This window comes from Leptinotarsa decemlineata, unplaced genomic scaffold, assembly GCF_025532065.1.
Source record: "Leptinotarsa decemlineata unplaced genomic scaffold, Ldec_3_MD MMD2_tig00026328_RagTag_RagTag, whole genome shotgun sequence".
Classification (NCBI taxonomy): domain Eukaryota; kingdom Metazoa; phylum Arthropoda; class Insecta; order Coleoptera; family Chrysomelidae; genus Leptinotarsa; species Leptinotarsa decemlineata.
This window is the reverse complement of record NW_027412688.1, coordinates 9,291,679-9,307,129: the sequence shown is the minus strand read 5'-3', so window position 1 is coordinate 9,307,129 and position 15,451 is coordinate 9,291,679. Positions and strand designations below refer to the sequence as shown.

The 15,451-nt window shown below is 34.0% G+C and overlaps 1 protein-coding gene across 1 annotated transcript in view; it reads right to left on the bottom strand.

Moving 5' to 3' along the window:
* The window catches only part of LOC111507755 (uncharacterized), a 734,072-nt gene that overhangs the window by 355,456 nt on the left and 363,165 nt on the right, over positions 1–15,451 (bottom strand).

The window sequence follows — 15,451 nt, the reverse complement described above, 5'->3', positions numbered from 1 at the left end:
CAAAACGTTAACAGTATTGTCCTCATTTGAAGTAACAGGTTTTGGTAATGTTGAAGGCGCTTTTAACATGGAGCCATAGTTAAGGAAATTATTTTGTAATCTTACAAACCTCCTCTCGTTCATTGGTGTTAATTCTGGATATATTTTGTTGAATTTTTTACACGTTCTGACAATGATTTGATCACTTTGTTCATGTGTATAATAAATAATTTCATTAGAACTTCGTTTGAATAATCGATATTTGCATTCATTTTGGAAGATGATTCAAAACACCGTCGATAACTCTTTGTAAATTACTTATAAAAGTAGACGAACTGCTATAAGCTTGATAATTCCACTGCTACCTAAATCCAAATTCTAAAAAAAAATAATGTTTCTAGAAGAAGCGACTTTATTGAGAAAACTTGACGATTTAGGTATAGGGACAAGATATATCATCTTGAAGCATTTTTCACCATCTTCCAATTTACCGAGTAATATACAGGGGGTTTCATTTGAAAAAATGAACTTTTGACTACTTTTATGCACAATGGAAATAATAGTAATTTTAGCACGCCCTGTATGATATGGAGTCGATTTCTTGGTGTTATTTGGATATTTCGAGTTTGTCCAAACTATCATCAAAATATCAACTTTTCATGAATTGAGAGTACTGATGTACTTATTTTCAATTAAGGCTATGTTTTGGACCATATTCAGCACAATTCATTTTTTATCTCGAAAACAGATAGAGATAGGTAAAGGACATTATACCCGTATTAATATACGGGGTGTTCCATTCAAAAAAATAAAGTTGCTACGACTTTTTGATGGAAGTGGCAACGCCGCAATGCTGAAAATATTTTAGATCGATAGAACTAAAAAGGAAATGTGAGAGGTGGAATTTTCAGAAAAATCATGCTTTGCGTTTTCCAGAAACGTCTAACCTACAATCGACCGTGAGCCACGCTGTATATGAAGAGATGAAGACGAGAAAATACTGCTGATTATATCCATTTTGTTATGTAGCGTATCCTTGTAGTCAGTTCAAATGTTATCTAACCTCAATCATCAATAATTTGAACCAGATAAATAAAAAAAAACCTAGAAAATAGCACAAGCAAATTTCCACATGAATGCGCATAAGCAACGGAAACAGTTCTCAACAGTTCAGCCTTGAGAGCAACAACGATTCGGGACAGTTCAAGACAGTTTAGGATCATTTCGCAGTCGAAACCAGACCAGAAGATTGATCAATTCGAAATTATCCTCAATAAACCAGAACGCTCTATATCAACTGCGCATGATCCTGACGTCCTAGAATCTGAATTTCGTTGAACCAGAACGAACCTTTTAAAGTAACTCACTTTACACTCACTCATTCATCTGTTTCTCCGTACTGGTAAGTCATAGGGAGTTAAAAGTTGCTGTATACGTGCTCCTTAGGTCTTAGATGCGCACTAAGAAAAATTTTTCAAAATTTCCAACTGGGGAGACACCGGCGCGGCGGGAAAAAAGAGGCGCGGTTACATATGAAAATTATCTTTTCATCCCTTTTTTCTGTACCGCCAAATTTTCGGAGGCTGAAAATTTGTATATAGGTTCGTTTTATGTTTTATGTTTTCAACTGGGACGCCCACACTGGGGATGATAAAGGCACGTTTACATATGAAAATTACTTTTTCATCACTGTTTCTTTGTACCGCTTTATTTTCGGAGGTTGACGTTTTGTATATAGGTACGTTTCATGTTCAAGGAAGAATTTTTGAATATTCCAACTGGAGCGCCAGCCGAGGGAGAAAAGGCGCATTCATAAAATAAAGTTACCTACCTTTTCATCAATGCTTCTCCATACCGGTATATTTTCGGAGGCTGAAATTTTGTATGTTGGTTCATTTTATATTGTAGATGTGTAATGAGAATATTCCAACTGGGGCGCCAGCCGCGTTCATAAAACAAAATAATTTTTTCATCTCTGTTTCTCCACGCCCTTGAATTTCCGGTAGATGAATTTATATTTATCATAAGCATTGCTCTGGCGTAAACTGAAAACAGTTACCCAACACCAGAACAAAAATTACGGTCTCTAGACGCGCGTTTCGCTAACCGGTACATGACAACAGGTTTCTGAGTGCCTTCCAAAGCTTGAAAATCAAAAAGTACGGAATGAGTTCTACTGCAGTCCAACAACTGTTTGGTATCCAGTTTTGAAGGGTGAATAAACGCCTTGGAGTGAGCCAATCCTGGAAGATTCTGCCAGCATAAATCTTCTTGCCATCCAGGTGTTCAATGTTTGTATGGCAAAACCTAAAGCGATGCCAATGACAGGCTCTGGTCCAATGAAGCTGCTTGTAGCACCCACCTTTGCTGTGCCTTCCAGGCAATGAGGTAAGTTCTCTGAACTTTACTAAATTCAAAAAACATTCAAAGACATTACTTACGGAAAATCCCCTATACGGTATTAAAAACTTTTTCCATTCATTCCGTGGACCATAGAGCAAAGATGCCTTGCACGATTGTATGTATGTACGGTATTATTATTTTTATTGCACAGTTAAGTATCTTCTAAAGATTTTATACTTTACTTTTTTAGCATATGTTAATTTTATCGTATTTTGTGACATGTTCTAGAGTTGTAGCTTTGTTATGAACCGAATAAAATTTGAATTTTAACTGTCAAATGCATGCAAATATTGCCTTGTTTGGTTTGAATCAAATGAGAAGAAAGAAAAAGAAATAAGCGGAAAATTACTACTGAAATATCATATGCACTACGAAAATAGGGATCAATAAGGTCATATTTTTTAACGTGTCATGAGAAGTGCAAGCAGAATGAAAATATTATGGAGGTAATGTTTTTCGTTTTTTTTTGGTCCAAAATTCCACAATGTAAATAATGTACAAAGCTAAATCAATAGAGAATCTGCTGAAGTAGAATAATCAAATTGAATAATCGATGGAAAAATCAAAACGTTAAATAGTTGACGTTTCGAAAAATGATTCTTCTCCGTTTTCAAAACTCAAAACATCCACTCGTAAACAACGTCTCAATTGCAAACATATATATCATCTTTCAAGACACCTTTCAGTTACCTACCTTCGTCTAAGTTTCCTCTCAGAATTCTTACATCCATTTCATAACAAAAATCCATTATAAGGAACTGATCATGGCAAACTCATTTGAATATTTTGAATGAAATTCGTAAAATATTTGATGAAACCCTGACGAATTAGTATTAGTTTCACTGAAGATATAATTGCCGCTTTATCAGAAGTCAGATGCAACGATAAAATTTCCATTTGCTGTACCAGACGGATTATCATGAATGGAGCCATTCAATGAACTTTTTGTGTGGTATGTTTATATCAAGTTGTCAACGAATCAATTCTATTTTGTTTTTCTGATTACATTAAGGTTGCTTTCAATTTCGTCATATGCAGTCGAGATACAAATAATAGATCTTGCTCTCAAGTAACCATTTTATCATTCATTCAATTTTATACTTCTGTAAATCGATTTGTCCATTGAGGAATGATATAGTATCAAACAATTATTTTGAGACAAAGGTCGTTGGTACTGATGAAAGAAAATTAGATGTTTTTTTTTATTTTTTCACCTGACGAATATGGAATTTTCATTTTTATTCTCTCGAAGAAGTTATGTAATCTGCAAAATACAAAGTTTACTAAATCCTGTCAAACTATATATATCAGAGTATTTACCCTACGAAAGAACCATCTACAGGGACACATACATTCTAAAAACGTATTTCTTTATTCTTGAAAAAATAACTACTGACTCATCTTCCGACTGCTTCCGATTTTTAATATCGTGCCATAATTCTTCATCATAGTCTTTATCGGGAAAATCAGCTTCTAATATTTTAACAAGCGAATCCCAATCTCTAATATTACCAGAATCTTTAATATGTCTAAGCCATAGGAGTGCTTTACCTGAGAATAAATCTATTGCAGATTCAAATAACTGTTCTTTTGATACGTGCCTGGCCTCTGATAATTCATTAACTCGTTCAAGAAAATCCCTAACACCCAAAATCAACTTTTCACGTTACAGATTTCAATATTTCATTCAGTTTCCTTTCATTATTTATTCCATAGATTTTATGTAAATGCTATAATATCCCTAGTAATCGACAAATTTCTACATTTTCTACAAAAGTTTTGTCCGTTTTTATGAGTCTACTCTGAATTGTAATATCTTAGTGAATTTTTATTCAATTCAATGGCAATATAATAATAATAGCTTTATTGTCCAACAGTTACCCATTTACAGGGTACAACCATAAACGAAAAATAAAAAGAACAAAAAAAAAAATAATTATAATTACCTTTTCAAGCAATTCTAATAATGTTATGAAAGTTAGTGAGGAATAAATCACCATGGGCACAAATGCTATTGAAATTTGTGCACATAACATATAATGGGGAATTGAGCATAATGTAAGTTCTTGCTCTGAAAGGTCTAAAAATGGATTGAGATCGTGAAGCTGGCCGTGGTACGTTGAAGTTGATTTGTTCGAAAATTTTAGGACAGTCAACTCTCTCATTCACTAACTTGAATGAAAATATGAGCGACGCACATTTTCTGCGATGCTCTAAGTCTAAACTAAAAAGTTCCAAACGTTCATATATGACATCATTACTGATACCTCTCTTAGGGTAAGAACACAATGCAATATGCGACATTGAATCAGTGTACTTTTGAAAACGTACCACAAGTATATTAACTCGCTCAGTATAAAAATTCTGTGCTCGGGGTTCTACAGGTAAGTTATTGAGGTGTTTGAAAAGATGGGAGTCGTTTGGTGAGATGTTGCCAAATGCCTGGTTAATTTTTCGGCCTGTTTGCCAAAAATCGCTCAACAACATCATCTAGTAATAAGCTGAAAAGAGGCAAAACATCGAATTTGGAAAGAAATGAACAGCATCAATGCATAGAGTATAAAACTCTCTATCGATGATTATATACCATGGACACAGTAGAAAAAATATTTATTGAGATATGGAGCTACAGAAAGACATGACATCAAAACGGACAAAACTTTTGAAAGAATCTAATAAATGTGATGCACTTTTTGAACTTTTGTTGTAGTAATGAATATTACTGCAGTTTCATCCCAACATCGTGTGGAATCCGTGCATCTTGTTATCAATTATACTTTCCGTGACCACAGGGTATTAATGCTAAATGATCTCTTACTCAAAAGAATTGCGAAAGCACGCAAAATTTTGAGTCCCCCAATAACGAAAAAAATGAGGTAAGCCCGTTTCCCAAACGAAGTAGATCGTTATCTAATACTTGACATGAATAATTCATGAAAAACACCACCGACTTTTGCTTTTTTAATGAATTTGTCAAGGTTGGAGGTGAGTGAACTTTCAAACTCTATCGAAGAGCTGATATCAGTCGAGAAGTGGCACTATATTTTTTATTGACTTGCGTTTTTATTACAAGACAAGTATATTCACCATTCTTGTTCCTTGTTCTGAGATTGTGATTGTCTTATGCATAATCTTTCAAAAGTCGTGGGAAAAAAGTCAGGAAACGGGTGCAATTTTGAGAACATTTTATTGAAACAACGATAAAAATAAAATAAAAACAACAATGAAAATTAATTGGCGCTCCGAGGCGACTTCATTGATTCCAGTGGAGCATTTTCTTTTTCAGCTGCAGGAAAACCCGAAAAACCTGCAGCACCACATCATCTGAAGATCTTGATCTAACAATGTCCTCTCTCTTATAAAATAAAATGTAGGGTGTCTCCAGAGGCTCCAATAAATTCAATGCATCGCCAGAACACTTCGTGACACGACTATCGTCCAACTTAAACCAGTCTGTTTCATCTTTGACCAAGGCGTAATAATGACCAAATTCAACGCCAGAACCACAGTGAACAATGACTGCATGAATATTATAATAGTGGTCTGCTAGGTCGAAATGTTCATCTATTTCGAACCTTCCAAAGAGTTTCTTGCTTACGTTAGAGGTTGAGTCTTGTTTGAAAATCATCAGTGTTATTATTAGATTGACTGGTGCCTCAGCTATACTTTTTTCCTCATAACAGTCAGTTACTTTGGCGCATGTTTGACAATACAGTCGATCATCACCTGTTGAAAATTCCATTTTCAGATGATTTAACAATAAGCTTTGCACGGACTGGTTATTAGTCATATTAGGAAAAGCTAGATGAAGTTCCAGAAATTCACATAAGTTTTCGGTACTTCTTGTACATTCACCACGAAGTAAACAAATTAGGATTTTTCCATCAAAAGATTTACAAACACTAGACGAGATGGGCTGTACGGAATCATTCAGTCCAAATAAAGTGAAATATCATAAAATTTCGTATGTGATACCATCATCGCCCTTTCAGATTGAATAACGATGTTAATCGACATGTTTATTTGTTACCCGTTTCACCAGTTGATAATGATAGTAACAATAATAATACTTCATTCATTTGCTGAAAATGAAAAGGTGACCTCTCACTTTTTGGGTTTTCAGCTCGACCAAAAATGAATTGTATACATAGATATTGAAAAAATGCATACTTAATACAAAAAGAACATATCAATGTAAATAAACGAGGGGTTTGCTCATTGAAAGTGTATATATTCAATTGTTCAAACTGAGCAAAAATAATGATCATGACTGAACAATATTATACAGGGCCTTCTAGTGAAAACTTGACCCCCCCTGTAAGTCATAAACGAACATGTAATCGAAAATTTCAAAGAACACGTCAATTTTTATTCCTAGGGGGACTAATTCTGATATGAAAATCATACCCGAAACTTCACCCCCCTGCGATCAGCAACTCCCCTCCTATTTTTATGGATGGCATGGGGGTCGAGTGATACATCATTTGATACTTCTGTTATCTTTTACGAAGATCAATAGAGGACAGTAGTCACCAGTAGTGCATATAATTCATAACAAGGAACTACGATGTTGAAATTAGCATTCGAGATGCAAAATGTTCAATTATCTGAAGCATCAATCATCAGAACACTTTGCATACATCTATGAATAGATAATAAAGTAATAAACATGGCTTGTGAGATAACCCAGAACAATCGGAATTATACACCTCGAGAAATGGAAAATGGCAACGCAAGAAAGTCATTAATCACGATATTAGAAATTATTTGCTCGTATTGGAACGAATGTATAATTTTCATTTGTTTTTTCTCCATTGAAATTACGAGTCTGTATTTTTCCGCTTTCACGGATGAAATATCTTTGTTGCTGTTATGTTGAACAATGTAGCAATGAATGACTTGTAATTTGCGAAAACGTTTGTGATTCACAGAGCAGGTCATTTGTAGAGCCGAAATGTGGAAGTAAAAAAATATGTAATAGAAATACTCAATTTTCTAAATGATAGTCAAAATATTACATTCAAAATATAAAATAAATACATTTAATTACATTTAATTAATTACATTTCCATGGCCCTTCCATGGCATTTCCAACACTTAACAAAGGACAGAAACGTAAGAGGATTCAGAACCAATGAAATGAACAAGAAAAATATTTCAAATGATTAAACTGAACCAGTTGCTAATTTTCTCGCATTGAGAGAGACGTATTTACTCAGAAAACATTATATGTATGGTTGGTTGTTAAAACTGTTTAAGATGAAATCAACTACCAGAAAGAAAAGACAGATACACTTAAAATTAATTACCTTGGAAGAAAATTGATTAACAGAAGGATAATAAGAAAAATAGATATATTGAAAAGAAAAGACATGAACAATTTTTAAGAATGTAGGAAGCGATTCACTGACATATTTTTTTTGTCTAAAAATATACTTGTAAGGGACATTTACATAGATTCCAGTCTTTCAAAACGAAAATATATATGGTTATTTTTAGTAATCTGTTCACTGTAGGTACGGACTACAATTTGGGATAAAGTAGAAATTGCTTAGTTTCTGTGCCTCCTTCCGCAAATAGCAGGACTAGTTTAAAAAATGACTGGATGTTTGTGCCTACTACTGCACATAAGTCAGTTATTCTGAGCCGATCCCTGTTCTGTGAAAGCTGTACTTCATTTCTCACTTCAGACAGTCTCAGTAAGTAGCTTTTCTCGAGTATTCTTTATAGACCAACTTTCTAATCTGATCTAGATTTCCCAGTTCTTCACATTTTCAGACTAGTTTCGATGTCACTTTTGGGTTTACCAGTGCCCCAAGACTAGTAGTCTTGTGAAAATATTGATACGCTTATTTCTTTGATACCTGAAGTTAGTGATCTTTCAGCATTTGTAAGATTGGATATCTATTGAAAACACTTTTCAACACCAAAAACAAATTACGGTCTCTCGAAGCGGATTTCGCTAACCAAGTTAGCGTATTCAGGATATTATTATTACTAAATGTTAATACTATGTTGGTATTTCAAGCGGAAATTCATGCTATTGAATTGTGTGCGGAGAGATTGGAAGAATCCAACATCATAAACAAGTGCATAAAAATATTCTCGGACAGTCAAGCGGCGTTGGAAGCGGATGGGGCATTGTATATTTTTAATATCAGTAGTATCGTCCATTCTTTGTAACCAGGTTTGAGGTATAATAAAATGATCTTTGTTTCTTGTATTGTGACCGTGTATATCGGACACAACAGAGTAACTATTAATGTTTTGTTTGACATATAGTAACTTCACAAAAAGTATCAGAGAGTACAGTGTCATTATTCCTAACGTTTTAAAGATTGGTTTGCAGGAGTCTTCAAAATTAGCTCCTATAATAGATATTATAGCCCTCTTCTCAATGACGAATGTAACATTTGAATGGCACTGAGCTGTCGAACTCTAGACAGACAAGCCATATCTAATAATGGATTCGAATAGTGTATAATAAGTAGTTATTGCAGCGGATTGGTTAATAAGTTGTTTAACTTTCCTTATAGCAAATACTGCACTATTTAGTCTCTTGCGAATTGTATGTATATGTATGTTCCATAGATAGATAGATAGATAACTTTATTACCTCATTAGCCACATAAGTGTAGGTTAGTTAGTTACAATCATCGGATAATCCGGATACAATCATTAAAATCTAACATTATATTGAAAAAAATATAAAAAAAAGGTAGAATTAATGATATAAAAATGTTAAAGAAACAGTACAATAAACAAGTATTCTCACCCAGATTTGAATGCAAAATTACTATTTTTTTTGAGTTTTTACAAGCTTTTTGAATCTGTTAACGGTGGTATTTTTTATTTCCTTCTGCAGCAGGTTATAAAAGTGACTTCCTGCCCACTCTGGTGATTTTTTATACGAGAGGTGCTTGAAGCTTCTGAGATGTATATTTTCCTGTTTTCTCGTAGAATATTGATGAAGATCTGAATTTTTTTGTAGGTTGATGATATTCCTATGTGTGTCTATCAATAATTTGAATAAATATATACCTGTTACGGTAAGAATTTTTTGAGATTTAAAAGTTGGTCTACACGATTCACGGTATTCCAGGCTATATATTAATCGAATAATGCGTTTCTGGATCATGAATACCCGGTTCCGTTCTGTAGCTTGTCCCCATGTGGTGATATTATAGCTAATAGCTGAGTAGGCTAAGGCGTAATAAACGTTTAGCAGGGATGATCTGTTCAAGGTTGATTTCAGTGAATAAAGGGCAAAAAACGATTTGTTCAATCTCTGACATACGCTGTTGATTTGATCAGACCACATAAATTTTTCATCAATAATTGTGCCGAGAAAGGTATTGGTCGGGCTGATAGTGACCATAAAATTATCTATTTTGATTGATATATTATTGGACAGTGACCTAGGATTTGTGGAAAATTGCATAATTTTAGTTTTTTCCGAGTTGAGAATTAGACGGTTATTGTCGCACCACCAATGAAATTGTTTGACAACATTGTCGGTTTTGATAGAAATTTCCTCCAGTGTGTGGCCAGTAATCACCATCGAGGTGTCATCAGCATACATGAACAACCTGCCTCCTTCTATGAAGTTTTGTGAGTCGTTCACATATAAGAGAAAAAGAAGTGGTCCAAGGATACTACCCTGGGGGGTTCCAATATCAATAACTTCACCTTCGGAAAGTTCCCTTTCAATTTTGACAAAAATTTGCCGATGCCTTACAAATGACATTATCCACTTATTTGCCCGATCTCTAATACCCAGGACATTGAGTTTAGTTTCTAAAATGTCTAGATTTATCGCGTCAAAAGCACGGGACAAATCAAAAAATATTCCTACCACATAATTATTTACATCCATTTCATCATATATGTATTGCACCAATTTTGACGTAGCACTCTCAGTCGATCTCTTTTCTCGAAATCCATACTGATGGGTAGTTAGCAAATCAAATTTTTTCAAGTAATCTGAAAGTCTCTCATACATGGCTCGTTCGAAAATTTTTGAAAAGGGACTGAGCACCGCTATTCCCCTATAATTGTCAATATTTTCTGGATCACCTTTTTTGTAAACAGGTATTGTCTTCGACACCTTCAAGGCAGTGGGAAATTTGCCATTTTCGACAGACATATTCATTAGTTTCGACATAGTAGCCTGACATCTACATCTACACCCAGAAATTTAGTGTGCAGCATGTCTGAGTCGTTTTCTACATTGTAGGATATTCTGGATTCGAAAAAGAGGCTTTTGTTTTTTTTTCATTGAGTATGAGCTTGTTTGTCAAGAACCAGGTTTTTGCTTGTTCCATAACTTCCCCAAGGATTGTAGCCGGACACTCCCTTTCATTGATACTGATGGCAAATGTGCTGTCATTAGCATACATAATTGTCTGGATATTTGAGGTGAACATATTTGGCATATCGTTAATATAAATATTGAAGAGAAGGAGGCCCAATATTGATCCCCGAGAGGAACTCCTCTACTTATTGTCTGAGGAGTGCTTCTCTGATTTTCAATACAAACTACTTGAAATCGATTGGACAAGTAGGATTCGGTTAGTTTGAGTGCCACTCCTTTTATTCCATAGTACTCCATTTTTCTCAGTAGTATGTCATGATCAATACAATCAAAAGCTGCACATAGCTCTGTGGGGATTCCCAAAAATTTTTCGTTTCTTTCAAAACTGGTTTTTGTGGCACGAGTTAATGACTTGATAGCATCCAAAGTGGACATATTTTTCCTAAAACCATACTGCTGAGGACTCAGGATTTTGTTTTTATCGAAGTAATTAACTAGTTGATTATAAGGGATAGTTTCAAATATTTTTGAAAAGCAAGGCAATAGTGATATTTGCCTGAAGTTTTGAGGTAGTTCTGGGGATAGTTTTTTATAAATTGGGGAGATTTCAGCCAACTTAAGCATTGAGGGGAAACATCCTTCATTTAGAGAGGTATTAATGATATTTTCAAGAACGTCCAACAATAAATTACCACACTTTTTAACAACACTTATTCCACATATATCCTTAGTCTTCTTGTTTCTCAGCATGAGCTGAGAATTATTGAAACTTATGTTTTTTGGATACACCCTTTCTGTACTTTTTTCTCTTTTTCAGTTTTTATGATGTTCCAAATAGTTTTACTGACATTTTTAGAATTTTTAATTTCACTTTCATTAAAAGTTTTACGTGAGTACGTCATTTCATTACATACATTTTTACCAAGTCTATATGCAGCTTTGTTATTTTCGGTCGGGTGGTTTTTATAAAAGCCATATAGAAACAGTACTTACTCTCTAGCTCTAAATCTTCCGGTGTTACCCAGTTTGTACTGTTAGTTTTGAATTACCCTATCAAAGTTAAAGGAAAGGAGTTATTAAAATGGTAAAAGAAAGTCTCATGGAAATTATTATATTTTGTATTAGCAGTTTCAAAGATCTATTTAATTTTTCCATATCATATTCGGAGTACAGCCTTCTGCTATTTTTTATGTGGTCGTAAACTTTTCTTTTTTCTACCTGAGTGGCGTATAGCAGGTCAATCATTTGGCAGTTATGATCTGAAGCAATTATTCGTTCATAAGAAAAAAATTAAAAAAGAATGAAACAAAATATTGTTGCGAACCACTGGAGTATACTTCAATACTAAACTTCAGTAAAAATGAATCAGTGATTAAATAGTTAGATGCAGTGAACTGCGGCCGAATAATCGATAAATGAATGGTGCGTTATAGACGACGATTACTCATTCATTCTGGCGTGCAATGAACGTTTCGAAGAATGTTCATTGAAATAACTATATAGTGACCATGAAGTATGTCTGTGTAATGTTGAATAAAATTGTACCCTTTTTAAAAAAACTCATCAAGGAACAACGAAATTATACGATAAATGTCTATTAAGTGATGTTACAGTGCTCGTTTAACGTTTCGTCTAACTTTCGGACTTGCGAAGAAAATTACTATCTCTCATTTAACAAAACTAATAGGAACACACGTGATATTACACTAGACAATCCTTAATTCCAGTGTGCATTTCACTTCATGAATTTCTGTTTCTGCCGCATAGTCCAGCTCCCATTTGTTGGGAATGTTAATTTCACAAGACTATGTATTGTTCACGAAGTTTCCATACATGTCTCACATGCGTAGAAGTTTTTATCGAGTTAATGCTGAAACGTTATTCTGTAGGAAATCGCATTGTTTTACATGCTCAGCTTTGTTTGAGTTGGAAACATTTTTTTTAATGTACATCTATTAAGGAGTTCCTTTTGTTCAAGGCGATCCACATCCTTTGTATGTCCTTACTAGAACAATATTATTAATTGCGTTTTGTTTTAATGGCCAATAAATGTTCTAATAGTAGTTCAAGGAATCCGATATGGCTCATAGCTGGTTCAGTGGGATTGCTTGTAATGTTTTCTTATTCGTTCCATTTTCATATTGCGTTAGATAGTAATAGGTAATAACTCACTTTTATTTTGCTGTTCCCACTGTATACTGATGAAATTTCGATATCCTATGAGAAGAATATGTTTCTGAAGAATGTTTTATAGGTATTTCAGAACTGCTTCATGATGAATATGGAATACCAAATTTAGATAGTGTAAATAACCTGATGGTACAACTTTAATTCCATGAAGATGTAAAAACCTCAAGTTTGGTATTTCACTTGTTCTGATACCTTAACAGCTTCCGGTATGATTGAGCTTCAAAGAAACTTGGTGCTCTAAGCATAGCGACTGAGAAGTTAATGATCTTCAGATACCAAAATCTCGGTATTAATTTCATTTTCTGCCCTGTGGCAATCGAAGCTTCTAATTCTAGAGTTTTGACGACAAGCTCTTTCCTCAATTTTTCAAAATGCCAGAAAACTGTCAAATACCCAAAGTTATCTAATTTTTTTCTCAGTTGAATGTATCGTTTTTCAAATCGGAAATGCTACTCTAAACGTCAGCTACTGCTGACTTCAAACGTGGTCGTAAAGACACCGATGATGCAGAACGCAGTGAACTTTTAAATGAGGCAGTGCCACTGGAAAACATAAACAAAATCCACAAAGTCGTTTGGAATGATAAAAAAATGGAGTTGCTTGACTTGGCTGACACTGGAAAGATATCAAAATGTGTTGGCTTTACACTGTATGAGCATTTGACTACGAGAAAGATCTGTTCAAAGTGTGTGCCGAGCGACCACAGTTTACTAAAAACAAGAACGTCTTGATGACTGTGAGCAGTTTGGCCTTGTTTAAACATAACAAACTCTGCATCGATACGTGACAATTGATGAAACATGAATCCATCACTTCACTCCGGAATCAAAACGATCGTCATCTGATTGGAGAGCAACTGGCGAATCTTGTCCAAAGCGCCCGAAATCACAACAGTCGGCTGGAAAGGTTATGGCCTAGGTATTTCGGGATGTGCGTGGTGTAATATCCACCGACCATGTTGAGAAGGGAGATATCATCAACAGTGAATATTATATAGCGTTATTGGAGCGTTTGAAGGTCGAACTTGCAAAGAAACAAGGGCATATGGCAAAGACTAAATTGCGTTTCTTCAAGGCAACGTCCCGTACCACAAGTCAATCGAAACAATGTCAAAACTACATTAATTGAACTTCTAATTGCTCCAACATCCACCGTGATAGCCAGATTTGGCTCCCATTGACTACTGGATGTTCACAGACCTCAAAAAAATGCTCACTAGTAAGAAATTTCGCTCGAATAAAGAGGTTATTGCTGAAATTGAGGTTTATTCTGAGGCAAAAGATAAATCGTTCTGCAAAAGTGGTTTTTAAATGTTAGAGCGGCGCTGGAATGATTATGGGGCTCTTGATGGAGATCAAGTTGATGAATAAAGCCAATTACGTTTTCTTTCTGAGGCCCAAGACTTTTCATCCCATGTTATGTAGTGATTGGTCTACAATCTAGATATCCACCAATCAATCATGATTGAAGTTTGTCACTTCATTTGAAATTTTAGATTCTAAAATTAAGGTTTGTCGTGGTTTCAGTAGAAACAATTTTTTTCTCATTTTTGAGAAAGGGAATAGCATGTTTTGAACGAGAGCTCAGTAGAACTTATACAAAAGTGTCCACAGTGTGTAATATTATATTATGGATTTCAATGAGTGTGATATTCAATGTCACTAACAACATTAAATATTCGTATGAAGTTCATTATTACCTATTATCGAAGAAAAAACAAGCTTCTTCTAAATGATGATCTTAAATACGTTATATAAGCTATTTATATACGGAACCGAAATAATCGGCTTTTCATTGTTTGTGAAATGTAGTCTTGAACATGCCTTTAGAAAATCATAAATGACTTCTATCTTCAAATGATTATTTATTTTCTATTTTGTTATAATGCTGGCTCACAGAAAATGATGGGATAGGATATATTTAAGATGTTAAGAGTTTAACCAAAAGTTTCAAGACTGGAAAAAAATCATATATAGTATTTAAACAGAGCAATTGCAGAAGATGGTCATGTATAAATGATATATAATTCATTTCATAAATAATGGCAATATCTTTTTTGCATTCTTCAAATGATGTCTTCAGTTTTTACCTACTCAAGAAAATGTTATTTTAGATTTCTAATAATTTTCATTTTAAAAAATTTGTTTATGTTTGGTCTGTATTTCTGATTATTTTTCTAACGTTGTTAATTATTCAGCAACAAGACAGATTTTCATCATTCAAAAATACATACTTTCATCAGCTTGACGAAAATAATTTTTATTTTTATACCAAATATTTATACAAAATTAATATTTTTATACCGAATATTTCAGTCATTGAAAAAAAGGCATATCAATATCCCATAACAAAAGTCAAGATGACAATAAACTATTTATAAATTATTTCTGTGATCATCTTATTACGAACGTATTTGTTTGGAACTATTTGCAGATGTGTTACGAAAACCGTCGTATGACCGATATTTTGCAAAAATACAATGTTTACCGTGAACAACTTCAAATATCATTGCTACCAAATGGAAATAATAACCATGTAAAATATTTTTTTGATACAAGTCTGAAG